Source organism: Gorilla gorilla, chromosome 17 (genome assembly GCF_029281585.2).
Source record: "Gorilla gorilla gorilla isolate KB3781 chromosome 17, NHGRI_mGorGor1-v2.1_pri, whole genome shotgun sequence".
In the NCBI taxonomy this organism is placed as follows: domain Eukaryota; kingdom Metazoa; phylum Chordata; class Mammalia; order Primates; family Hominidae; genus Gorilla; species Gorilla gorilla.
Window position 1 is genome coordinate 92,060,031 of NC_073241.2, and position 26,049 is coordinate 92,086,079.

Consider the following 26,049-nt stretch of genomic DNA (forward strand, 5'->3'; position numbering starts at 1 on the left):
TAAGTGTTCAATTGAAAGGAAGAGTCACAAGTCTCTCACATTAAATCAAAAGCTGAATATGATTAAACTTTGTAAAGGAAGGCATGTCGAAATCTGACAAAGGCCAAAAGCTAGTTCTCCTGTGCCACAAACAGTTAACCAAGTTGCAAATGCAAAAGAGGTTATTGAAGGAAATTAAAAGTGCTACTCCAGCGAACACATGAATCATAAGAAGGCAAAACAACCTTATTGCTGATATGGAGAACGTTTTAGTGGTCTACATAGAAGATCAAACCAGGTACCACATTCACTTAATCCAAACCCTAATCCAGAGCAAGGTCCTAACTCTCTTTAATTTTTTGAAGGCTGAGAAAGGTGAGGAAGTTTCAAAAGAGAAGTTTGAAGCTAGCAGAGGTTGGTTCATGAGATTGAAGGAAATAAGCTGTGTCCATAATACAAAGGTGCAAGGTGAAGCTGCACAAGTTATGATGTGTAGAACCTGATGTAGAATCTGCAGCAAGTTATCTGGAGGATCCCGCTAAGATCATTGATGAAGGCAGCTACACCAAGTGACAGATTTTCAGTGTAGATGGATGAAGCAGCTTTCTATTGGCAGAAGAGGCCATCTAGGACTTTCATAGCTAGAGAGGAGAAGTCAGTATCTGGCTTCCTTCAAAGGATAGGCTGACTCTTTTGTTAGGAATTAATGCAGCTGGTGACTTTAAGTTGAAGCGGATGCTCATTTACCATTTTGAAAATCTAGGGCCCCTGAGAATTCTGCTAAATCTACTCTGTGTTCTATGAGTGGCATAACAAAGCTGGATTACAGCACACCTGTTTGTAGCATTATTTACTTAATATTTTAAGCCCATTTTTGAGACCTACTGCTCAGAAAAAGAAAAGATTCCTTTCAAAATATTACTGCCCACTGAAAATGTACCTGGTCATTCGAGAGCTCTGATGGAGATGTACATAGAGATTAATGTTGTTTTCATGCCTGCTAACACAACATCCATTCTGTACTCCATGGATCAAGGAGTAATTTTGAATTTCTGGTCTTATTATTTAAGAAATACATTTTGTAAGGCTATAGCTGCCATAGATAGTAATTCCCTTGATACATCTGGACAAAATAAATTGAAAACCTTTTGGAAAGGTTTCACCATTCCGGATGCCATTAAGAACATTTGTGATTCATGGGAGGAGAACCTCCATTAACATGGATTTAGAAGAAGTTGATTTATGTATGATAATGAGGAGTTCAAGACTTCCATGGAGGAAGTAACTGCAGATGTGTTGGAAATAGCAAAAGAACTACAATTAGAAGTGGAGCCTGGAGATGAGACTGAATTGCTGCAATCTCATGATGAAACTTGAATGGATGAGGAATTTCCTCTTATGGACAAGCAAAGAAAGTGGTTTCTTGAGAAGGAATCTACTCCTGGTGAAGAAGCTGTGAACATTGTTGAAATGACAACAAAGAATTTAGAATATTACATAAACTTAGTTGATAAAGGAGCAGCAGGGTTTGAGAGAATTGACTCCAATTTTGAAAAAAGTTCTGAGTAAAGTGCTATCAAAGAGAAATCTTTTGTCAAAGGAGTAGTTAGTTGAGCAGCAAACTTTATTGTCTTATTTCAAGAAATTGCCACAGCCACTCCAATCTGCAGCAGCAACCACCTGAATCAGTCAGCAGCCATCAACATTGAGGCTAGACCCTTCACCAGCAAAAAGATTATGACTTGCCAAAGGCTCAGATCATTGTTAGTACTTTTTAGCAGTATTTTTAAATTAGGGTGTGTGCATTGTGTTTTATACGTAATGCTGTTACAAACTTAATAGACTATACTGTGTAAACATAACTTTTTATATGCACTAGGAAACCAAAAAATTCATGTGACTTTATTGTGATATTCGCCCTGTAACAGTGGTCTGGAACTGAACCTGCAGTATTTCTGAGGTATGCCTATACACATTCATTCATTTAATCAGTAATTACTGTGATTATTTACTATATCGTGATCCTTTGAATTAAAGATGATTAATGTGAATTGTCTAGGATCCCTTGAATTACTTACCAATTTGAGGGCATGTTTGTGGAAACAAGCCAACATTAACAATAAAAAGGTGAAAAGTGTTCTAATGGAGACATAGTATTCGCAGGTTACTGTAGTAGCAGGAATGGGGAGAGAGAGCCTCCAAACTCCACTGTGTTGCCCTTGAAGGACTAGGAGTAGACTGTTGCTTCAGTTCTGGGATCCTGAATTGTTTTAGGAGCAACGCTAAATTATTGGTTCCAGATACAGTCGACTGAGTTTAGGGTTAATAGTTCCAGTTGAATCCTTAGCATTTACCAAATACTTCCAGGCATCTGGGCCTTTTTATCACTTGAATCGTTTTGGGCTCTATTTGTATTATAGTGTGTGAGGATCTAAATTCTGGGTTAAGCAAATATTCGTTTTGATTTTTTGAAACAAAAAAATGCAAATGTGCATGTGCTGGAGGTGGCACTAAAGCCTGACAGTAGCCTAGAGTACACTGAGGGACATCCTTGTATTTCTTTTTTTTAAGGCCTATGAGGTTTTATTTTTCTATGGATTTATGAGGTTGATGGGAAGTGCTGTTTATCTTCTGAAGGGAGGTACTTTTTTTTAGTTTGGTGTCATACGTACACCACATTCATGTAAAAATTGGAAGATGATGATTTGATCATGACCTGGGGTCATTTTTTAAAAACCTCTGTATCTCCTCTCTGGATCTTCATGGAAGGAGGAATTTTTTAAAAAAACCTCTCGTTTATGCTAGGAAGAAACAAAATCTTTCAGCATTCATATAAGCATAAAACAACTTATTAGCTCTTTTATCCGTGGCTGTAAAACCTGTACTACACACATGGCAGGTTGTCTTTACTAATGACCTATTATAAATTATTTTCATCTTGAGTAGATGGCAGTGGCTCTGTGAAATATTGTCTTGTAGTAATGTGGATGACAACACTGGAAAATGAGCTGCTTTTTGCTTTTTGTGTTTTATAATTATGAGAAACACCGTGGTAACAAAAAAAAATTATTTCAGCCTGTCTGACTAAAATAAGTCATGCTTCTAATCCAAATAAAATACTTTTAATTCAAACCAATCAACATTCAGGTTAATTACCTGCCAGTGGGTATTTTCCACCATCTATTATTAAATAACACCTATTTGCCCTCTGTGAAAATTTTTACAGAGACTTCAGTTAACTCATTAGAGCAATATCAACACTTGACAGGCTGATTTTTATGGGGGATGTTAACAGAAATGTTAGCACCAATGTAATCAGGAGGAGAACAGTTATTTGCCCTTGTGATTATGAAGCAGAAGCTCAATGATCCCTTGCTTTGTAACCAAGTCATGTGAGGGACTTGGTGTTTAATTCGCAAAATGAATATGTGATGAGAAAAAGTTCTACAAACATCTTGGAACTGCTTAAGAGGATGTCATTCTTTTTCTTTTTTTTGAGGCAGGATCTGGTACTGTTGCTTAGACGGGAGTGTAGTGGTGCGATTTCCACTCACTGCAGCCTCTGCCTCCTATGCTCAAGGCATCCTCCCACCTCAGCCTCCCTAGTGGCTGGGACTACAGGTGCATGCCACCTGTAATTTGGCATTTTAAATTTTTGTATTTTTGTAATCTGGCTAATTTTAATTTTTGTATTGTTTGTAGAGACGAGGTTTTGCCATGTTGCCCAGGCTGATCTCAAACTCCTTAGTTCAAGTAATCCGCCTGTCTTGGCCTCCCAAAGTGCTGGGATTATAGACATAAGCTACCCTGCCTGGCCGAGGATGTCATTCTTAAGATACCACACAGAAGTTCATTTCTGAGAGTAGGGATTGTCTTGTTTGTATAGTTGGAATGCTTATTTTACATCCTGAATTGGCTTGTAGCCATTAGAATTGGAAGGTGTCATTGCTTCCTACTTTTATAGATATGCATACTTCCCCTTCCCAGCCCCCCATCAAAACAACAACAACAACAAAACCAGTTGACCACCCTCTTGGTTTTAAGAAACTGACAGATTACCCCAGGTAGCATCAACCTCCAGATAATCCTGATGATGGGTAAAAGAAAGTAGTACAGTTCATTTATCTTTAGGGTACTATCACAGGCACAATTATACTTACCCCATGCACAGTATCTTCTTTATCTCTTAGAAACGTATGTAATATTGGAATAGACTAAACCAGGGTTGTCTGTAGACAGTTACTAAATCAGAACCTGACAAATGCCATAAGTGAAGTAATGGCTGTTAAATGGCACATGTATACATATGTAACTAACCTGCACATTGTGCACATGTACCCTAAAACTTAAAGTATAATAATAATACATAAAAAATTAAAAAAAAAAAGAGTATAGCTTTGCCAGGCTTCACTTGTATAAAATGGGTGAGAACCTCATGGATAGCCCAGAGATGGCCTGGAATCTTTGCACCGGAAGGGAGCAGAGAGCATCTAATACAGTTTCTTACCTAGCATAGAAACCTCTGCTTGTCCATTCCTGATTGATGGTTAGCTGGCCTCTGCTTGTTGACTGCATTGTGTTGAGCCTTGGCCCCTTGAAATGTGGTCTGTGGACCAGCACCATCAGCCTCTCCTGGGGGCTTGTTAGAAATGCAGAATCTCAGGCCCCACCTCAGACTTACTGCATAATCGGCATTTTAACAAGATCCCCAGGAGTTTCATCTGCATGGTGGGAGGGGGAGAGGGTAGAAGTTGAAGGAGGTAAACCACCGTGTGGTTCAGGCGAGACACTGAGGGCCTGAGCTAGGGCAGTGGGAGGGAGTAAAGGAGATTGATGTGGATATTATCCTGGGACTCAGTAGCTAACTGGCTCTTTTGGCAACAGAAGCTCCAAGATGACAAGTTTACAGTTGGGTGATGGAAGAATTGTGGATCAGTTCATAAAAGTAGGAAGCAACAGATTGTGTAGCGGATATCACTGATTAATTCAGTGATCCTTGAGGACCAGGCACTACTTAGGAGTTGGCGACATAATGAATGAAAGTGTGTCCTCTGTTCTTGGTATTTACAATTTAACATTGAAGGACTGGTTTTGCTGAGGCATGAGTTTGAAATGGTAATACACGTTATGCTGACTGCAGCCATCTGTTTAGTTGGTAAATGGGCCTGGCTCACCACGCAGCTTCCAAATCTCAGTGGAGGTTTGTCACTTTCTACTGGTTACCATATGTGTGGTAACTCTCAGGAAGTGATATAGACATTATTTATTTACTTGGTTTTCTTCTAGGAGCCATTTGTTTTTTTCCATATACAAAATAAATGCTAGCACTAGCTATGGCTATCAGACAGAAGTGAGGAGGTATAAAAAGAATATGTATTACATTTATGAAGCTCTTAGGATGTATGTCTTTTGAATGTTGAGTTTTTCCTATCTAATGGGAGGTGACGTTTACATAAATAATAATAATAAAACTTGAAATGCCTTATTGGAGGCATTTACACAGTGCCAGGGGAATCCAGAAAGGCTGACATACCAGCTCCCTGGAAGTAGAATCCTCTGGAAAGGATTCCTGGGAAAGATTCTCTGAGAAAATGAGAGACTAGCATTGCATGAAAAGGGCATGCCAGGTACTGCAGCATGAATGACAGGGCTCGATGTGGGTGGGGAATGGTGAGTAGTTTGGAGTGGTGAAATTTTAGGTGATGTGATGAAAAGTGGTAGGAGATGAGACTAAAAGAGAGGTTGAGGCCATGTGGTGAAAGGCCTCACATGCTAAGGACTTGACTCGATAAGCAAGTCAAGTGGAGAATGACATGATTAGATTTGTAGTCTTTGGCATTAACTGGGCAGCCAGCTGGAGGATAGATTGGCGAGGGACTAACTAGAAACTTGGAGACTGCCTTAGTGTAGGGCCTTTGATAAACATGTTTTGACTTTGTGTGTTAAAACAGCCTGTTAGGAGCTGACGAAGGAATGATATGCTGCCCTTGGCTCAGGGAGTTCAGCCTAGTGGCAGGGAAGGAAAGCATGCAGTGCTACTTGGAATGTGCTGCTTGTGAGGTTTGTACAAGGTATTTGTCATTCCAAAAAGGGAGGAGGTAATCACCTCTGCTGCAGTTGTGATAGGGTCGGTGGGAGATGCTTTTGAGGATTAGGAAGAGTAGACCAGGAGCTGGAGTGGACGGGATAGGACATTTTTGGCAGGGGACCTAGAAGTTAGATGAAGGTCTACACGAGGTCAGTGCAGATGAAGAACCATGAACATAGGATAATTGTTTACAATGTAGAATTGTTGGGTCTTAATGAATGATTATATGTGGAGGGGGGAAGGGCAGTTCAGGATTTTTTATTCACTCCTGAACTAATTTGAGTACAGCAGTTCCCACTTAATTTGAGAAGGGTATGTTCCAAGACCTCTAGTGGATGCCTGAAGCTGGGGGTAGTACCTATCCCTATAGGTAGAACATTAGATATACAGTAGGCCGTCTGTATCCATGGGTTCTGCATTAATGGATTCAACCAACCACAGACCGAAAATATTCAGGAAAAAAAAAAAACAATAAAAAATAATAGCCTAGGTAACATAGTGAGACCCTTTCTCTACCATTTTTTTTTTTTTCTTAAATTAGCCAAATGTGGTGGCACATGCCTGTAGTCCCAGCTGCCCAGGAGGCTGAAGTGGGAGGATAGCTTGAGCCTGGGAGGCTGAGCCTGCAGTGAGTTGTGATGGTGCCACTGCACTGCAGCCTGGGCAACAAAGTGAGACCTGTCTCAAAAACAACAAAACCCCAAAACAATGCAACAATGCAACAATATAAAAATGCAGTATAACAACTATTGGATATTTACATAGCGTTTACATTGTGTTAAGTATTATAAGTAATCTAGAGATAATTTAAAGTATGTGGGAGGATATGCATAAGTTATATACAAATATTTATATAAGGGACTTGAGTGTCCATTGATTTTGGTATCTTTTGGGGTGGGTGGTGGTCCTGGAACCAGTACCACTTGGATAGCAAGGGATGACTCTACTATGTTTTTTCCTATACATATATTCCTATGATAAAGTTTAATTTCTAAATTAGGTACAGTAAGAGATTAACAACAATAAATACTAATCCAATGGAACAGTTATAACAATGTACTGTAATAAAAGTTATGTGAATATCATCTGTCAATCTTACTGTATTATACTCATCTGTTTTTGGACTGTGGTTGGCTGTGGGCAACTGAAACTGTGGAAAGTAAAATTGCAGATAAGTGCAGACTACTGTATGTCCTCCATGTTGGTAACTAGGGATATGGTGTGAACTAGACCAACAACATTTTATATGTCTGGATGACTTGGAGGTTTCTAGCTTAGGGGTGACTGTAATCCCATTAACCAACAGGCAGAATATGCGAGCAGGAATTGGTTTTAGGGTAAGGGGAGAGATGATGAGTTAGAATTTGGATGTGTTAAGTTTGAGGTTCCTGAAGAATACTCAAGTATGTCTGAAGAGCTCCAGGATCATCTATATTTAGGTAGTACTTTTGAAGCCTTTGGATTGAATGAAAATGCTAGACAGATAGTAGTTTTGAAGCCTTTGGATTGAATGAAATTGTTAGAGTGAGGAAAGGCCTTAGGAAGCAACTCCGAAGAATGCCTATATTTAAAAAGTAGTAGCGAGTTATATTGAGTGAAATAATTCGGACATGAAGGAGATACACCTCTATGATTATGTTTATATGAAGGTCAGTTAGCTGGCAAAGCTAATTTTTGGTGACGTATTGTAGTGGTTACCTTTCAGCGAGATATGGATGGGAAGGGACATGAGGAGCCGTTTGGTCTTGATATTGCTCTTTGTATTGATTTGGGTTTTAGTTTTCTGGGTGGGTACATATACAACAGTTCATTGATTGGTACCCTTATGGTTTGTGTGCTTTATTAGATGTAAGTTATATCTCAGTGGAAGAAGAGAAGAGGCCCTGAAGGCAGAAATTTGAACAGTATTTCTATCCTGAGGGGAGAGAGGGAGAAAGAGGCTAAGGATGATGGATGAACAGAGGGGAAAAATTTAAACAAAGGAAAGAAAGAAATAAGCAGGCATGGAGCATCCATGAAGGAGTTAACCCTAGGTGGGAAGAGGGTCATCTGTTTCCATAAGGGTTTTAGGAAGGATGGATAAAGAGATTCTTGTAAGAGCTCTGGAAGTCTTTGGGTCTCAACTGGCCTCAGTTTTCTTAGTGAATTAGAAGGTAAAGAAGAGTCACATCTCAATATTTATTGTAATATGCTTTTTCTCGAGCTCATCAACCAACTAATCATAGTGTATACCATCTGCTGTGAATTCATGAGTGATTTCAACTACTGCTGAATTTTTGGAGGATTGATCCTTCCTTGGGCCATCCTAAAGCACCTTACTGCACTGGAAGGGAAGCGGGGACAAAGGAGAGGTGGAGGAGCTGATTGCCAAACTTGGTTTTACAGGTTCGGCAATGCTTGCATTAGGTAGGTTTGTTTTGATAGCAAGCACAGCTTGTAGTTCCCTGCTCCTAATCTGTAGGGGTGTGTATGTGTTTGGGCGGGAGGGAGGGTGGGTAGGTCAGGAGGCAGAAAGGCAGGATGTTCAGAAGCCTTCATGAAAGCTGCGGGTAGTAAATAACCAAGCTGGGATTGTGCTTTCTATTATATTTCTGTTTCCTTTCTGTTTATAAACTCATTTATGGATATTTCTGAGATAGATTTGATTTTTTTCTTATGACTTCTTTTTTCTTATGACTTATTAGGTAAGAGCTGATTCTGAAGAATGTATTTTCCATTCTTAGATTATCAAAATAACTCATGGATTAAATCTGTTTATAAAGTGAACATAAAGACATGGTATATTTTAAGTTCAGGTAGATATAAACCAGATGATATAGAGGACAATTAATAAATAATAAACACTGTTAAGAAACCATGCTAAACCTATCATGGAAATCTTGTTAATTGTAGTAAGCATTGTATTTTCATTTTGTGCTCAGGACTGGGCTAGATGCCAAGATTTTAAATTATGGTTATTGAAACAAAAACGAGCATTATTTTAGTTTTTCTTAAGAACATAATTGTGGCTGGGCACGGTGGCTCATGCCTGTAATCCCAGCACTTTGGGAGACTGAGGCAGGGGATCACCTGAGGTCAGGAGTTCAAGACCAGCCTGGCCAACATGGTGAGACCCCATACATACTAAAAATACAAAAACTAGCCAGGCGTGGTGGTGCACACCTTTGTAATCCCAGCTACTGTGGAAGCTGAGGCAGGAGAATTGCTTGAACCTGGGAGGCGGAGGTTGCAGTGGGCCGAGATCATGCCACTGCACTCCAGCCTGGGCAACAGAGTCAGACTCTGTCTCAAAAAGAAGAAAAAAAAAAAGAATATAATTGCTCAAATATTTACTGAAGTCTTCAGATCATCTAGCTATTTTATATTCCCGTAGCAAAGTTGTGTTTTGTAGATTTTTAATAAAGGTAGTTTGAGAACTAGGATAGAAACTCTTGAGAAAGAACCATAATTGCTCACTCTTCATATGATGAATTGCCAAACAGCAGTAACAGTGGAAAAAAATAATAGACCGTTCTTGATTTTATAGGCCCTGGTGGAATGGCTGTAGAGTTCGGTTGTTTTTTACTTGCTCAGGAACTTTGTATTTATTGGGCTAGCAGTTGTTGGCACAAAGGTTTGTTTGTGTTCAAAAGTCACTGATTAGTGGTAACAGAAACTCTTTTTCATATGGGACACTGTCTTTTTTTTCCCTGAGTCTACTTAGTCAATTCAGATGTGGAGTGCTTGCTTCCCAAGGTATAAGGTGCTTTGAAGGCTGGGGGAAAAGATGAGTCACCAGATCCTCTGCCTTTTCAGAAGCTTAAGCCAATTGCACAAGGACACAGATTATCGTAAAACAGAGCAGAGTAAGACAGTACTATAGGGTTCTTCCTCTCAATTTCTTGCAAATACTTCTTGAACTTTGTGCCTTTTATGTGCCAGTCTTTAACAAGAAGGTCCTTGCCCTTGTGACTTCAAAGTAGGGAGTAAACTTACCAAATACTTTTATAAATAATTGTTTAATTGTAATTGTTATGTGTGCCACGAGGAAGAAATCTAGTATGCAGTGAATTCTTGTTTAAGGTGAGACCTGAGGATTGAATAGTAGCTTGGGTTACAGGGTACGTGAAAGAGCATTGCAAATAGGGAAACAGTGTGTTTGAAAGCCCTGAGGTAGGAAGCCCGGCAAGTTTAAGGACTTAGAGGGAGGACCAGTGTGAATATAGTGTAGTGATTGAGAATATCAGGAAATTGTAAGGGGCCATATCATGGGTGTGTGGTCTGGGGCTAACTTCTGCCTGACCGAATGCTTTGGTCATTATAGTTTTTCTCCTCTTAAATTCAATGCAAAATAGGTAGATATATGAATTCTCTGTTAAGTCTAGCTACAAAGGCCTTTGAGGCCACAGTGTTTTGGAATTGATTTTAAGATAATGGGAGACCATTCCATTGAGTTATCAAATGTTCTTTAGATTTGTCTTTTTCAAGGACAGGTGCCATGACTATCATTTTCTAACTTTTTATCTTATCAGTAGGAGGGAGAAAAGGAAGATAAAAGTAACGCGATCTTTTCTAGAATCTGAACACACAAGAACAACCACTTTTTCTGTTCTTCCTATGTACATGACTTTCTTCATCTTTTAGCCACCTACACAGCTGTGTAGTTCCTTATACAGCTACATTGATTGACTCTATGTTATCTGACGCCCCAAGATGCTCCCAGAATGCAAAGGGGTGTGGTCTGAGAATAAAGGCATAGTCTTTTTACTGGCTTCATGTAATTTTTTTTTTTTTTTTGAGATGGAGTCTTGCTCTGTCGCCCAGGCTGGAGTGCAGTGGCGCGATCTTGGCTCACTGCAACTTCCGCCTCCCGGGTTCAAGCGATTCTCCTGCCTCAGCCTCCCGAGTAGCTGGGACTGCAGGTGCCCACCACGCCTAGCTAATTTTTGTATTTTCAGTAGAGACGGGGTTTCACCATGTTGGTCAGGCTGGTCTCGAATTCCTGACCTTGTGATCCACCTGGCTCGGCCTCCCAAAGTGTTGGGATTACAGGTGTGAGCCACTGCAGCTGGCCTTTTAAAATTTTTATCGGAAGCTCTATTTTACTCTGTTTCTGCCCCATCCCAGCACACTCATTTTCCTTTTCTTAGAAAAGAAAAATTAGTACCTCTTATTGAATGAGTATATAAAATTCCCTGCTGTGTATTCCAACTTCCCGTAACTCACCCCCAATGATAATAAACTGTGCTGAACATCAAGGATGTTTGATTGAGGACATTAAAAAACACCAATTCAGTGTGTTCTCTTGATACTTTAACAACCAATTTCCATTTTAATGGAGTTGGAATACAGCATTCTAATTTGTATGTCCTGTTAGGGAGATATTAAATGAAATTATACTTGCTTAGGATTTTTTTTTTTACACTTTTATCCATAAACAAGAGAGGTCCCAGGGTTACTTACAAAGTCAATTATTTTTAAATTAAGGGGCAGGTTAATTAGTTTCTTTATAGTTATTATTGAAGTATTATTTTCTGTTCTTTTTCCCTCTCTTGGTTGTCTTAATCCTTTGCATCATTTCCCTATTTTTGAGTAGATTAAGTGATAGTGAATAGGAAAAACTTAAAAACAGCTTTTTTTTTTAGAATTTTTTTTTATTACGGAAAATTTAAACACAGTTACAAAAGTAGGCAAAATAATGTAATGAACTCTCATGTAATCATTACCCAGCATCAGCAGTTGCCAACTCATGGCCAGTCTTACTTTATCTCGAATCACCTTCCTCTGCTTAGGTTATTTTGAAACTAATCCTAGATCTCATATCATTTCATCCATAAATACCTCTAAACTTAAGTATCTCCATACAGAAATACTCTTTTGGAAGTACTTCAGTCAAAACGATGACACTGTTATTTTCTTAAAAATTAACACTAATTCCTATTTTTCAGCAATTACCTAGTCAGTGATCAAATTTCCATTAATCTTACATTTTTGGTTTGAATTATGATCCAAATGTGGTCCAAACCTAGTAATTGCGTTTTTTATGTCTTTTAAATTTCTTTTAATTTTAGGTTTCCCTCCTCTCCAGCTCTTCTTCCCTCTCCTCTTCCACCCTCCCCCTCTCCCTCTCTTTCCTTGCAATTTACTTGTTGAAAAAACCAGGTTATTTGTCCTGTAGAGTTTCTCACAGGGTGAGTTTTTGTGACTGCATCTCTGTGGTGGTTACATTGAAATTTTGGATATATATGTTGATAGGCTTTTTTATTTTTTTGAGTTTTGCTTAATGTTTACTACTTTGATGTGGAGAGGTAAGTTGGATCTTCTTTTGCTGGATTTAGAGCAGAGGTCCAAAACTGGTGCCCGTGGGACACATGTGGCTCACAGGTGTGTTTTGTTTGGTAGGCACAATTGGAAATACTTTAAAGTTAATTGCCATGAGTTAGACATTGTAAAGTTCCCATAAGAATCAAGATTTCTTCTTTTTTAAAATTCTGTTTTAAAAAATCAGAGTATCTGGGCACCCCAGCTTCCGCGGCAATGCCTCTGGTGAGTGGTGGGGCTCCTTCAGAGGGCGCATGCCCACACCTGGTGCAGAGCACACTCCTCATACAGGCTTCCTGCCTGGTCCCAGAGGCCTGCTGGGTTTGTGAACCCTGACTTAGAGCAACAGAAATTACCTTTATTTGTGTGGTGTCTCTGAAATTCAATGCATTTTTTGCCGCATGTTTTCTCCAAGCTGATATTTGAGCTGTTTCACTGTCTAAGGATTGATGTTTGTTCAGAGAGTAGTCAGAGTGCCAGCTGAAGTTCCTGCTGTGCTTCATACCTCTGTCTTAAGCCTGACTCCATGCGTTGCATGAATTTGTTCTCATGTGCCTCTCCCTTGGACTGTGGATATTGGTTTTTTAGTGCCTAACAGAAGGCTTGGTGTATAGTAGGTGCTCGATTCTTATTGAATGAGTAAGGGAGAAAAGGAACCAGTAAATCAACCTGATAATGAAGGCATAGGAAGATAAACAGATCATGTAATGCACATCCATGTTTGAAACTTCAGTGATGTTAGCACCTCTACTTCCTCCACTGGCATGTGTTACTGAAAGTGATTGTAATCATGGTATGTTACTAGTATAACACTGTACAATATTATAAATAATTTGTGTAGATATGCACATGTTTAGCTCAGACATTAGTCACATGTAAATCAGGGATAGGCTTCTTAATAATAGATTTTTAAACATTAGCTAGGCTTTCCTTTCTTGCCCTAAGAATTTGGAGTTTGAATTCCTCCATTTGGTTTATGTCCAAAGGAAGGAAGTACAGCATGGATAGAGCCCACAAACTCGAAGATAGTTTAGGAGGTATAGCTGGTGTAATTTTGTAATGTTTTGAAACCTGGCATTTGGATATCATTTAAAAACAATAATAATTTTAATACCATTGCATTTTAGGGTTTAGTAATCTTATTTGTTATACTAATGCATACTTTGAAATTAGAGTTGAGGTTTTAATTTTTTTTGGTAGATGTTAAGCCTGCCTGAACCTTTACTTGCTGCTGACAACCTTCGATAAAAAGTGTGGGTGGGGTCAGGTTCTGTACCCTTTGACTCCAGGAGAATATTTAGTTTATCATGATTAAGAGAACAGGAAAAGTAAACACGTTACCAGTTGCATGTTCTAGTATAGGCTAAATTCTTGTTCCCTAGTGGTTATTACATGAAAATGTAGTTTGAATGACTCCAATCAATAAACTAACATTGCATTAAGAAATCTAGCTTATTTTATACTGTTAAAAATTGTCAACAAGTGGTACTATTAAAAGTGAGGTGTTTCAATTTTAAGCAGTCCTTCAGTGGCATTTGTGGGTGGTGAGAACTCTCATTGAGAGCATGTGGGTGCCTTCACATAGTGCAGTGGTGAGTGACGGGGATGTGCTATAGTGTTGCAAGAAATTAGAGGTTTTTTGGAGTAATTTTAATAGTACCTCCGTTCTGTATTTACCAAATACTTTACATTTTTTAAAACCATTTCAGTATTGAAATTATAATCACTAAACCAAATCTTTGAAAAATTCATGATTAAAATTAAAATTCTTAATGTTACTCTTGCCTCTTTTAGTGACTGAATTGAAAAAAGTTACTGGTAGTAAATGTTGGCCAGTGTTCTACATATGAATCTATGATAAGAATTTTTACAATCTGGAGGAAAACTATAAAGATTTGAAATCAAAATACTGTACTAGTATATAGTGAACTGTGTCAGAGACCAGGTCAGAGGTGTTAGATCTGAATTGCTGACCACTGGATTTCTTTCTGGGCTCCCAAGGGGAATACTCAAATGCATGCCTAATATATGTTATATAAGTGGAGGAAGATGGAAGAAAAACTAATTTTTTTTTTTTTGAGACGGAGTTTCACTCTTGTTGCCCAGGCTGGAGTGCAATGGCGTGATCTTGGCTCACCGCAACCTCCCCCTCCCGGGTTCAAGCGATCCTCCTGCCTCTCAGCCTCCTGAGTAGCTGAGACTACAGGCATGAGCCGCCATACCTGGCTAATTTTGTATTTTTAGTAGAGACAGGGTTTCTCCATGTTGGTCAGGCTGGTCTCGAACTCTCGACCTCAGGTGATCCACCCTCCTTGGCCTCCCAAAGTGCTGGGATTACAGGCATGAGCCACCACGCCCGGCCAAAACTAATTTTTTATAGTGAGTTTTCCTCAAATGTTAGCACTTTCTTGTGTTCCTGCTGCTGTTAGTCAGGGCTTACTTCGGCAATTTGCTTTTCTTCTTCCTTTTCTGCGTGTTGCCTTTGAAAATTGTAAGATGAACACTATTTGAATGATGTTCTTAAATAGCAATTATTTTAGTTTGTTTTGCCCAAATGATTTTAGCTTTGCAGTATTTCTTCTTTTAAAAAATGTATTATAGGCCATTTCAAGCCTGAAGACAAGAGTAATATAAAGAACACCTTTGTAACTATCCACCAGCTTTGTTGAATCTAACATTTTGCTGTGCTTCAGATGTGATTTTTTTTTTTTTAAGTTGTAAACCTGTGTACAACTTTTGATCCCAACAACCTGGCGCATGTGTTGTGAGATTTATTCCTATATATTGTATGTGGGTTTTTTTTCTATTATAAATGATGTATTAAAACTAAAAAAAATGTTTGCTGGTGCATAGCAATGTGATTTATTTTTCGCTTGGTAGAACTTGCTTAAGCTTTCTGGACCTGGTAGCCTTTAAACTACAAATTCAATGTATCTAACGGTTATAGCTATATTCCGGTTTTCTAATTGTTCTAGACTCAGTTTTGGGAAGAGATACTTTTCTAGAAAATATTCCATGTCTGTTTTTCAGCATTATTTAAATCTACTACATTTCAGATGTCTCCTTTTTAGTTCCTTCTCTTTACTGTTGGTCTAACCATGGCTTTGTAAATTTTATTCGTGTTTTGAAAGAATCAGCATTAGGTTTTCTTGAAATTTCTATCATTCCCCTCTCCCATACTTAATTTATGCTCTTATTTTTAATTCCATCAATTAGTTTTGTTAGGAGTTCTCTTTCATTTTATTCCTAAGGTCAGGTGCCTAGCTTACTAATTTTCAGGCTTTCTTCATTTCCTTTTTTTTTTTTTTTTGGAAACAGAGTCTCGCTCTTTTGCCCAGGTTGGATTGCAGTGGAATGATCTTGGCTCACTGCAACCTCCACCTCCTGAGTTCAGGCGATTCTCAGCCTCCCAAAATGCTGGAATTACAGGTGTGAGCCACAGCGCCCAGCCGATTTTTGTCTTTCTTTCCCTTTCCTCCTCTTACCTTTGCTACCTTCCCTCCTCTCCCACCTTCCCTCCTCTCCCCTCCCCTTCCTTCACTTCCTTCTTCAACAGGGTCTCCATGTGTCATTCAGGCTGGTGTGCACAGTCATGGGTCACTGCAGCCTTGAACTCCTGGGCTCAAGCGATTCTCCCACCTCAGCCTCCTGAGTAGGTGGACTGACAGGTGTTTGCCACTACACCTGGCTAATTTTTAAAAAATGTTTTGTAGAGACGGGGTCTCACTCTGTTGCCTAAGCTGGTTTTGAACTCCTGGGCTCAAGTGATCCTCTCGCCTTGGCCTTCCAGAGTGCTGGGATTACAGGTGTGAGCTACTGTACCTGGCTGATTTTTTTTCTTTTATTTCATGAATTGTTTTAAAGGTCATTTTGATGTTTTCAAATACATCAGAATTTGTAAATTCAGATTTTACTATTTTAGATTTTATCGTATAATTGTCAAAGTGCCTGGATGATATTGATTCTTTGGTATTGGTTGAGATTAACTTTGTGATCTGGTATAATTGTTCCATGTCTGCTTGAAAAGAAGGTACATTCTAATTGTTGGGTGTTGGTTAGGTCTAATGTGTTCCTTAGATCGTGATTGTTAAGTATTTCATTCATCTTCTATAGTTTTACTAATTTTTTTACTACTCAACTATTGACAGTACTGTATGCATGAAGTCCTTCTTCCATAATTGTGAATTCATGAAATTCCCCCTTCAATTCAATGTATTTTGAGGCTATGTTGATAAATAGCAGGCAAATTCAGGATAGGGTTTTTTTTTTTTTTTTGAGATGAGGGTATTGCTCTGTCATCCAGGCTGGAGTGCAGTGGCACAATCACTGCTCACTGCAGCCTCAGCCTCCTGGGCTCAAGTGATCCTCCCACCTCAGCCTCCTGAGTAGCTGGGACTACAGGCGTATGCCACCACACTCGGCTAATTTTTTTAGTTTTTCTGTAGAGATGGGTTTTTGCCCTGTTGCCCAGGCTGGTCTGGAACTCCTGGGCTCAAGCAGTCTGCCGGCCTTGGCCACCAAAGTGCTGGGATTACAGGGGTGAGCCACCACGCCCCGCCCAAATTCGGAATAGTTATATTCTTCTTGTTGGTGGAATCTTTTTCTCATTATATAGTGACATTTTATTTCTAATAGTGACTTCTGCTTTAGTGGCTATTTTGCTTGGTATTAATATGATGATAGCTTTTTTGGGTTACTGTTTACTTGGTATATATTTTTTCCTTTATGGTCTTACTATATTGCCATAGTTGCCCTTCTTCTAAACAACATATAGCAGGTTTAAAATTTAATCTGAGAATCTATGGATTCAATCTATTTATATTTGGATTTGTTTACTTTTGACTTTGTGGCCCCCCCCCAACACACCTTTTAAGGTTTTAATTTTCTCTTTTCTTGGTAATGTGTTCTTTAGTTCTCATTTTACTGTCCATTCTTCTGGAAGTTTTATAATACATTATTTTAGTGGTTACCTTTAAATATTTAACTTCTACATGTCACATAAAAAGCGTATAATCACCATTTCTTCAACATCCTTTCTTTAAAACAAAACCCCAAAAACAAAGACCTTAGCATATGTCAACTCTGATAACTCGTCTTCATTTGTAGGTGTTACACTTTTCTCTAGTGTTTTTGCTTTCTTACTTTTTTACTCCTGAAATTTTACATAATTATTATTATTTGGTTGGCACATGTTCAGATTTACCCAAAGGCTTGCTGGTATTCTAAATAAATGTGTATATAAGGTTTTTTTTTTTTTTTTTAATTTAAGTTTTGCAGCCTCATATGACCAAACTCCAAACCTCCTGGGAGTGGGGGAAAAAAGACTCTTAAAAAAGATACCTACTTGCAAAAAGAATTTACTACAATATGGAAAAGTATGTGGGAGAAAGTATGTATTTCTACAGACTTTGAGATAACATTTAACATTCTGGCTATTTAACTTCTTCCTTTTCTTCCTTTCAGTTTCTCTCTTTCCAGTTTCTGCCTTTCCCGTTGTATTATTCTGCTCAGGTTGTGATAGCAAAATACCACAAACTGGGTGGCTTAAACAACCGAAATTCATTTTCTCCACAGTCTGGAGGCTAGAAGGCCAAGATGAAGGTGTTGGCAGGGTTGGTTTCTCCTGAGGCCTATTGGCACGCAGATGGCCACCTTCTCCCTTTGTCCTCACTTGGTGTTTCCAGCTGTGCCTGCACATCTCTGGTGTCTCTTGTGTGTCCAGATTTCTTCTTATAAGAATACCAGTCAGGGTTGGGCGCGGTGGCTCATGCCTGTAATCCCACTTTGGGAAGCCAAAGTGGACAGGTCACTTGAGGTCAGGAGTTCGAGACTAGCCTGGCCAACATGGTGAAACCTCGTCTTTACTAAAAATATAAAAATTAGCTGGGTATGGTGGCACATGCCTGTAGTTTTAGCTACTCAGGAGGCTGAGACGGGAGAATCTCTTAAACTCCGGAGGCGGAGATTGCAGTGAGCCAAGATGGCGCCACTGCACTCCAGCCTGGGCGACAGAGCGAGACTCCACCTCAAAACAAAAACAAAAACAAAAAACAAAACAAAACAAAAAAAGAATACCAGTCAGATTGGGTTAAGGCCCACCCTGACAGCCTCATTTTAACCTTATCACCCCTCTAAAGACCCTGTCTCCAAATATAGTTACATTTTGAGGTACTGAGAGTTAGGGCTTCAGCATATAAATTATGGGGGAGGGGGACACAAATCAGCTTGAAACACCCATTTTTCATCTTTCTTTTGGCAAAGGGTGTTGTTATTACGTGCAGTTATGTGTTCATTGGAGATACAGAAGTAGTTCATGTCCTCATGAGGCTTTCACCTAGACAAGTCTAGTGATAATCTTTCTCTCTCTCTGTCTCTGCCTCCTGCTCTCCCTCTCTCTCCATCCCTCTATACACACACAATAGGGCACCTGCAGACTCCTATCAGACTTGTTGCTCTGTGATTACTAATATAGCCACTCTCTTTTACGTAGGAGAAAAAGAAAAAGCCTTTACATTCTTCAAAACCCCGCACTTATATTTTTATAGTTTTTTTCAAAAGCTCTGCTCAGATTCAGCTTGTCTCAGATTGGACTGTTGACTTTTTGTCTATTGCATTTATTGCCCTTCTTTTCTTTTTCCTAATTTCCAGCTACTTGTGAGACTTGTTGCTGTTGTGGAAGGAAACACTGTATTCTATAGTTTAACATAGGGAGGGTGAATTTCCTAGTTGTTTTTTTTTTTACAAGCTACTGGGTTCTCCACTTTCTTCTGTGATTCATTAATGTATTTTTTCTTGCTGCATTTCAAAAAACTCCCTGCTTTATTAAGGTTTAGGTGACAGGTCACCCCATTTTGGGTGAAACGCCTGGATGGAACAATTAAAGAGAAAATGAAAGGATTCAAGTACGATAGAGAGTGGGAAAAAAGAGAGAAATTTGTGGAGTTCATTTGTCTACATGTCTGTTCACTTTAAATACTGTTTCTCAGGTGTCCCTGATTCCTCAGGTGCCCAAAGTCCCAAAGTGAGAGATGCATTTTAAAAAAACCAACACCAACAAAAAAGCAGTGTTAGCCACGTTTGATTTTTTGAGTACTGCAGCTGAGATGTCAGTGATCCATAGTGAATCTTGAATTGATTCTTAGAACTGCGCATCTGAGATGTGTAAGAGGTTTTCCCCACTACTTATTCATAAGCCTAGTTGGCAGAATTGATCTAGAAACATTTCCTAGTATAATTATTATTTTAAAAAATAAATGTGAAGCATATAGAATGTTTGTGGGAGGAAGGGGGTAGTCTTTCCCTGTCCGAACTGTCTCTAAAACAAGTGATGTATATGGAAATGTCCAAAGGAGTAAAACTTGAAGGTGGCTCGGAATTTGACCTCTAGGTAGGAGAGAATTTGTACTTCAACTTCCTCCTGAGATGTTTTTCTAAGAGTAAGAACAACATCATCTCAAGGGGGAAAATGGCAAGCATGCAGAGGAGAGTCATTTGGCCTTGTTAGTCCAGTCCAGCTCCTTGGAAAAGGCTTTCATTTGTATGCTGCCTAATTATACTGTAAAAGAAAAGACTGAATCCATTAACTAGCCAGGCCCTTTGTGTCGCTCCTGAATCCCTTTAATTTCGTGGCTGCATAGAAGCTTTATTCAGGGCATTCCTAGTCCTGCACTATCTTTCCTGTCTGGATGCCAGGCCCTATTCATGGTGTTCTCACTGCAGGAAGTTCTCACAGTCATTTGGGGTGGATGGAGGGGGAGGGGAAAGATGAGGGAAGGCAAAGACTATGTGGGTCTTTCCCCTCCTTCATTTCCTGCTCTGCCCTTAAAAACAAAACACCAAACAAAAAGCACACTCAGGAACATAGCTATAAAGGAGGGTCTTAAGTGACTCAGTGGATTGATAACTCCTGTTAAATAACAGAAAATATGTCTTCTTCTGACATCTATTTACAAGTAGTACTAAAACACTCAGAAAAAGCTTTTCAGGTCATATGAGGGTAGGGGGCATTGGAATGGTAATGTGCTCCAAAGGAATTTATTCCTTACAGTGAATGTATTTTAAAGGATTTAAAAAGATTTTTATTTTTAAATTTTGTATTTTCTTTTTTAGAGACAAGGTCTTGCTCTGTTGCCCAGGCTGGAGTGCAGTGCCATGAACATGCCTCCCTGCAGCCTTAAACACTTGGGCTCAGGCAGTCTTCTCGCTTTAGCCTCCTGAGTAGCTGGGACCACAGGCACGAGCACTGTGCCTGGCCAGGCCCCCCGCGCCCCCACCCAGTAAAGAATAGCTCTTAAGGTTGTGTTAGTAGTAAGTTGGGAGTTGACACAGAGAAGCAGGGTGTTCAAGCAAACATCTAAATATTTTAAAATCTAAACAGGAAGATAAAGAGGCTAAGGAATGCTTTTCTCTTCTGCATGGTCTTTAAAAATAAGTATTAATTTAGGTTTGGTTTAGAGTATGCGACCTTTTACAACAGACGCTGAATTGTTGTTATATCTCCAGTCTTTTCAAATAGATATGCAGATAAAGAGGGGAACTAGAATGATTTTGTTTTGTTTCGAGAGGCCAGTGTGGTAGAAAATAGATAAAGATGAGTGTAGATGGATTCTTGAGAATAGCATGGCACCAATTTTGAATTGCCAGGATGTTCTCTTGGTTAATAGTAGTTCTGTAACCCAAGGGAAGCTTGATCTTGTTGCGTTTTGTTTGCTTTGAATGAATACCTTATCAGGGGATGGTCAAGGTTAGATTCCACTCTTGTTACATGTTTAATATCTTTTTCAAAACTTTTGGGATCGTTTCAAGTGTCTGCTCTCTTACTGTCTCAGTAGATCCTTATTGAAGCTGACCATGCAGTTAAAAACAACAACAAAAAATCAAACAGCTTGTCAAATCCCTGAAAAATCTTCAGTAGACAATAAGTGTGAATAACTGGATGAAAACTAAATAAAAGTGGAGAGTGTAGTTGTGTGTTGTGCCATATTACTACTGTGACATACATTTAAAAATTATAAACAAAGAAAAATAGCTATTTAAGGGTTATGACAAGAAGAATTCTGACACATGGGACCCTTGACTAGATGCATAGGAAACCAGGTAATAGAATAAGGATGAAGAACTGAATATCAGTAGTTTGCATTGAGAGAAATAGTGCAGAGCTTTTTCTGTTTTGTTTTTTAGTGAGGTGGGCATGAGGATATGCTGCACATTTTATTATGGTTAAGGATGTTTTCTTAGGTAAAGTTCTCTTTTTTAATATGGGAAGCTGATGACAAAAAATGTTTTTAGTTCATAGTATTCTATATGATTTATCATTTTAATGTGCTCTTTTCTGATTTAATCAACTGAGTTTATATAAGTCACTTAAGAAGACTTTTACAATATGGTTTATATAGAGAGTTTGATTAGAGGAAAATAACTGAAGGCTTGTTTTTATAATAGTAATGTAATAACTATCATTTGTTGCACCCAGCAATGTCCCATAAGTTGCACAGGCACTTTGCATGCATTGCTGGCATCTGGTCCTGTTCCCTAGCAGATGTTTCTGTTCACTGCCTTCCTAAAAATTTAATCAGGTCACTGTAGATGTGTGTAGCTGCATTCAGGTGCTCTACTAAGTAGTGGGACTTTAGAAATTCATTAGTTACTAAACATTGAGACAGGAGCATGCCCTGTCCATGCTGCCCACTCTAGGATGGGCTTCACCCTTCCTTTTCAGGATATAACATGTTACTATTGTTGATGTACCTTCCAACAAATTAGGCTAATAAAAGTATAATTTCCCTAAGATTATGACTTTTTAAAGTTTGCAGTTTATTTCTCTGCAAGTTCAATTAATGAAATGGACTGTTTTGTAAGATTTCTTACTATGGGCCAAAGAAAGAGAAACCATAGTAATTTTTGATCCTGTGAGATTGAGGCTATTGCTTTTCCTTGAAGTCAGCCCTTTTGGAGTTGGGTTGGTTATTTTCTTGAGCTGTCACCTATTCCTGATTCTCAATAAAGGCTGTGTGGTGAAAGCATTTTGTTACACCCATGTAACTAGCCCTTCAGCTTGTAGTTCCCACCCTGCTTGTCTTAAACACTTCAGCTGTTCTTCTGAACTGCTTTACCATCTTACCTTCTCCAGAGTTGCCATTGTACTTTGTCTTAGATTCTGGCCTCTCAGTTGTGCCTGAATTACTTGCTCAGCTGTTCTGTTCTGCTGTGGAATTCTTTTCATCTTTGTGCAACAGGCATTCCCCATCACCTGTCTTGTCAGTCTGGCACACTGTGCTTGGAGACAAGACTAGGCAGTTGTTGTTGGGTATGAATGTTGGGGTAGCAGTAGGGCATGTCTGTGTGTGCACAGGAATCTGTGCAGGGCACCTGTCTGCAAGTTGGCCACTCCTTTAGAGGTGTAGAGGCTGCAGTCTTCATACTTTTTTTCCCCTCCCAAATTGTTTCTCTGCCAGTTTCAGTGTAATAAAATGTGTTTGGCTTTCAGAGGCTTTCTGGTAAGAGGAACAAGAAGATTGCATTTTGCAGTTAACGCTGAGAGAGCAAGGTGTTTTTGCTTTGGGGAGCATCATGGAAAGGACTAGAAGGTGTTTGAGAAAGCTTAGTGTACTTTGGATCCACAGTATCAAAAGTAGGCCTCTCCAGACCCCTGAGGGAAATATCAGAAGGGAGGGCTGCTTAGCTATTGTATCAAAACGTAATGGAAGTCATTCCCCCTGTAATTTGCTATAAGGGTAACAATGATATATACAACATACCAGATTCCACATATAAATTAAGAGAGAAGAAATAGGATTGAGGATGTAATGTTCACGGCGTTACATTTCTGTAATGTTTAATAGAAAGTAGCAATTGCCATAGTCAGCTACACCTGGTGGTACATACCTGTAGTCCCAGCTACTTAGAAGGGTGAGGTGGGAGGATTGCTTGAGCTCAGGAGATCAAGGCCTGGGCAGCATAGCAATACCCTGTCTCTGAAAAAAAAGTGACTGTAGTCTTTCTAGGATTTCTAATATGTGTCTCCAGGACCACAGTAGGCTTCTTGACATTGACAGATTTTTGTCTTTGAGTTAGCCAGCTAGACAACAGCATTTTGAAATAACTGACATAGTGAAATTAGCTGATGTTTTTTGTAGGAAGTAGAGGTTTAGACATTTTATGTTTCTTTCTTTGTTGTCCCCTGAATAGATAGATGATCATTATAATCCTTTCATTCTGTGTAGATACGTGAAAGTTGAAAAGCACTTCTGTAACTAGCCTGGACGTCCAAAACCTGATCCTGTCATGCTCTGTCAATCCATTGGCTCATTCTTTTCCTTTCTTTAGATTGTTACCAATACCAATTTTCTCGATAAGTAACTTCTTCCCCTCTAATGATTACTATGGAGAAAGAGGGCAAAGTTTAGATAGTGCCGTGGTATGAGTGTATGTGTGTCCCTGTACAATTCATATGTTGAAATCCTAAACTCCAAGGTGATAGTTTTAGGAGGTGGGGACCTTTTTGGGGGTGATTAGGTCATGAAAGCAAAGCCTTCATGAATAGGATTAGTGCCCTTATAAAAGACGCCTGAGAGAGACTATTCTTCTTCCACCCTGTGAGGATGCAGTGAGAAGGTGCCAGCTATGAGCTAGGAATCTGACCCTCACCAGACACCAAATCTACTGGTGCCTTGATCTTGGACTTCCCAGCCTCCAGAACTGTGAGAAATACATTTCTGTTGTTTATAAACTGCTCAGTTTATGGTACTTTGTTATAGCAGCCCAAACAGACTAAGACAGGTAGAAAATTGCTTTATTTTGTGCTGGTAAGATAGTTTGTATCTATTTTTTGTTTGCTTGAACTGGGCAGTTTCTATTGGGGGTTTCTTAGAAGGTATTATTCACTCTTCTGGGGGAAGTTCTCTTTTCTTACTTTCCCTTAGCAAATTATTCTTTTTGCCATTTCTTTATGTCTTGTTAAGGCAAAAAGAAACATGGTTTGTGAGAATATTTTGGTTCCCCCCCCCTTCAATTTGTGCCAAGTGAGAACACAGATTAATGATTTCTTTCTTTGACTCATTTATTTATTTTTTTTAATAAAATGTGTTAGAACATGCTACACTAGCTCATGATTCCCAAGTAACTTTAGTGGCTTGAAATAATAAAGGTTTATTTTCTGCTCATGTTGTCTTAATCATCATGGAGGGAGAGGGAAGCTTCGTATACATCATTATCCACTCAGGGCCAGGCTGATGGAGTAAACACTATCCGGAATGCTGCTGGCTACCAAAGGGAAAAGAAAGTTCTAGAGGGCTTCAGCTCACTTGGCAGAAGTGGCATGGCCTACCCAGTCACCAGGGAGCTAGGAAGGATAGTCCTGCCATGTGCCCAGAAGGAGAGGAGGCCCACACATTTAGCATGCCATCGTCTGCAAGTAATGGACAGCCTGAATCAAACAAGCTTAAATAATCAGGGGATTATTATTTCACAACATTGAGAATCCAGAAGTGGTTGGGATCTAGACAATATGTGGTATGATGAGGAACTCATTGATGTCCTTAAGGACTTTAGTTTTTTCTCTCTCTGAGCTCTGCTATCCTTGACTTGGCGGTTTGCTCTCAGGCAGGCTTCCCTCTTGGCCATATGCTGCTGCAGCGGTTCTACATAACACTTTTGGAAACGACAGTCTAGAGAAGAGGGGGATAGGAAGAAACGGATACTTTTTCTTAAGAAAAATTCCCCAAAGCCCCCAGTTAGGTTTCCCACGTATCAGTGGGAGGAATTGTAATATACCCATTCTAAACCAGTTACCATGATTGGTTTAGAAATGAGAATCTCTTTGTTGGAGTTAGGGGCAGGGTTGACTTTTTCCTGAAGCACATGGCTATTTGCAGGACAGGTAGATACTTCAACAAAAGTGGGGTTTGATCAAGAAGAGAAGTGTAGAATGAGCCTCCAGCAATGTCTGCCATACTCACTGCGGTGCATGTACATACGATTGAGACTTTTGTCTCTAGAGGTGATGGGAGATGCTAATTTTTGATGGTGTAATATGATACATAAAAGGGAGACTTGAGTGGACAAGGGGTATCCTTAACGTTAAAACTTGGTTTTCAAGCAAAATGTCATTATTTGTACAGACGTCAACATTGTATGCAAAATACTGCAGTAGGTAGGTGCCAGTTTATACTTTACAGGAAGACAAGGCCTCAATACATAATCTTATTAGTTTATAGAATGACTACTGAAACAAACAGAAACCTACATGAAGCAAACCAGTAATGGGCCAATGTATTTAGTGCCTCTGAAACAGTTCTTGTTTGAGTGAGATAAAACTGAAGTGTGAATTTAATTAGTTTTTATTTCATTTCTTGCTGACTGTTAGAGATTTGTTAGTAATGTTGTACTGATGTCCTTCTGTGTTTCAAATAAGGCTTGGAGTTTTCTTTGAGGTTTTGAAAAAGTGTGTTTTAATTTTTCTCTTTGTAGTGCAGGCCATACTGGGATACTTCTACCCATTTGTATGGGGTGTCCCCATTTTAACTTCTGAAAAGTTTGCTGCTTTTCTATTCTGTCAGGGCTAACCTTCACTCCTTTTCTGACGTCACTGACTTCTGAAACTGGCAGTGTGCTGGTAGAGGTAGACTCTGTCTATTATAGCTTAAATATAAAGCTATAAACACATGTAGTTTTTCTTCTCTAAA

The 26,049-nt window shown here is 39.2% G+C and overlaps 1 protein-coding gene across 1 annotated transcript in view; it reads left to right on the forward strand.

Annotated features, from left to right (window-relative positions):
* Window positions 1-26,049, forward strand: part of PHLPP1 (PH domain and leucine rich repeat protein phosphatase 1) — a 260,131-nt gene that overhangs the window by 15,927 nt on the left and 218,155 nt on the right. The window lies entirely within an intron of this gene.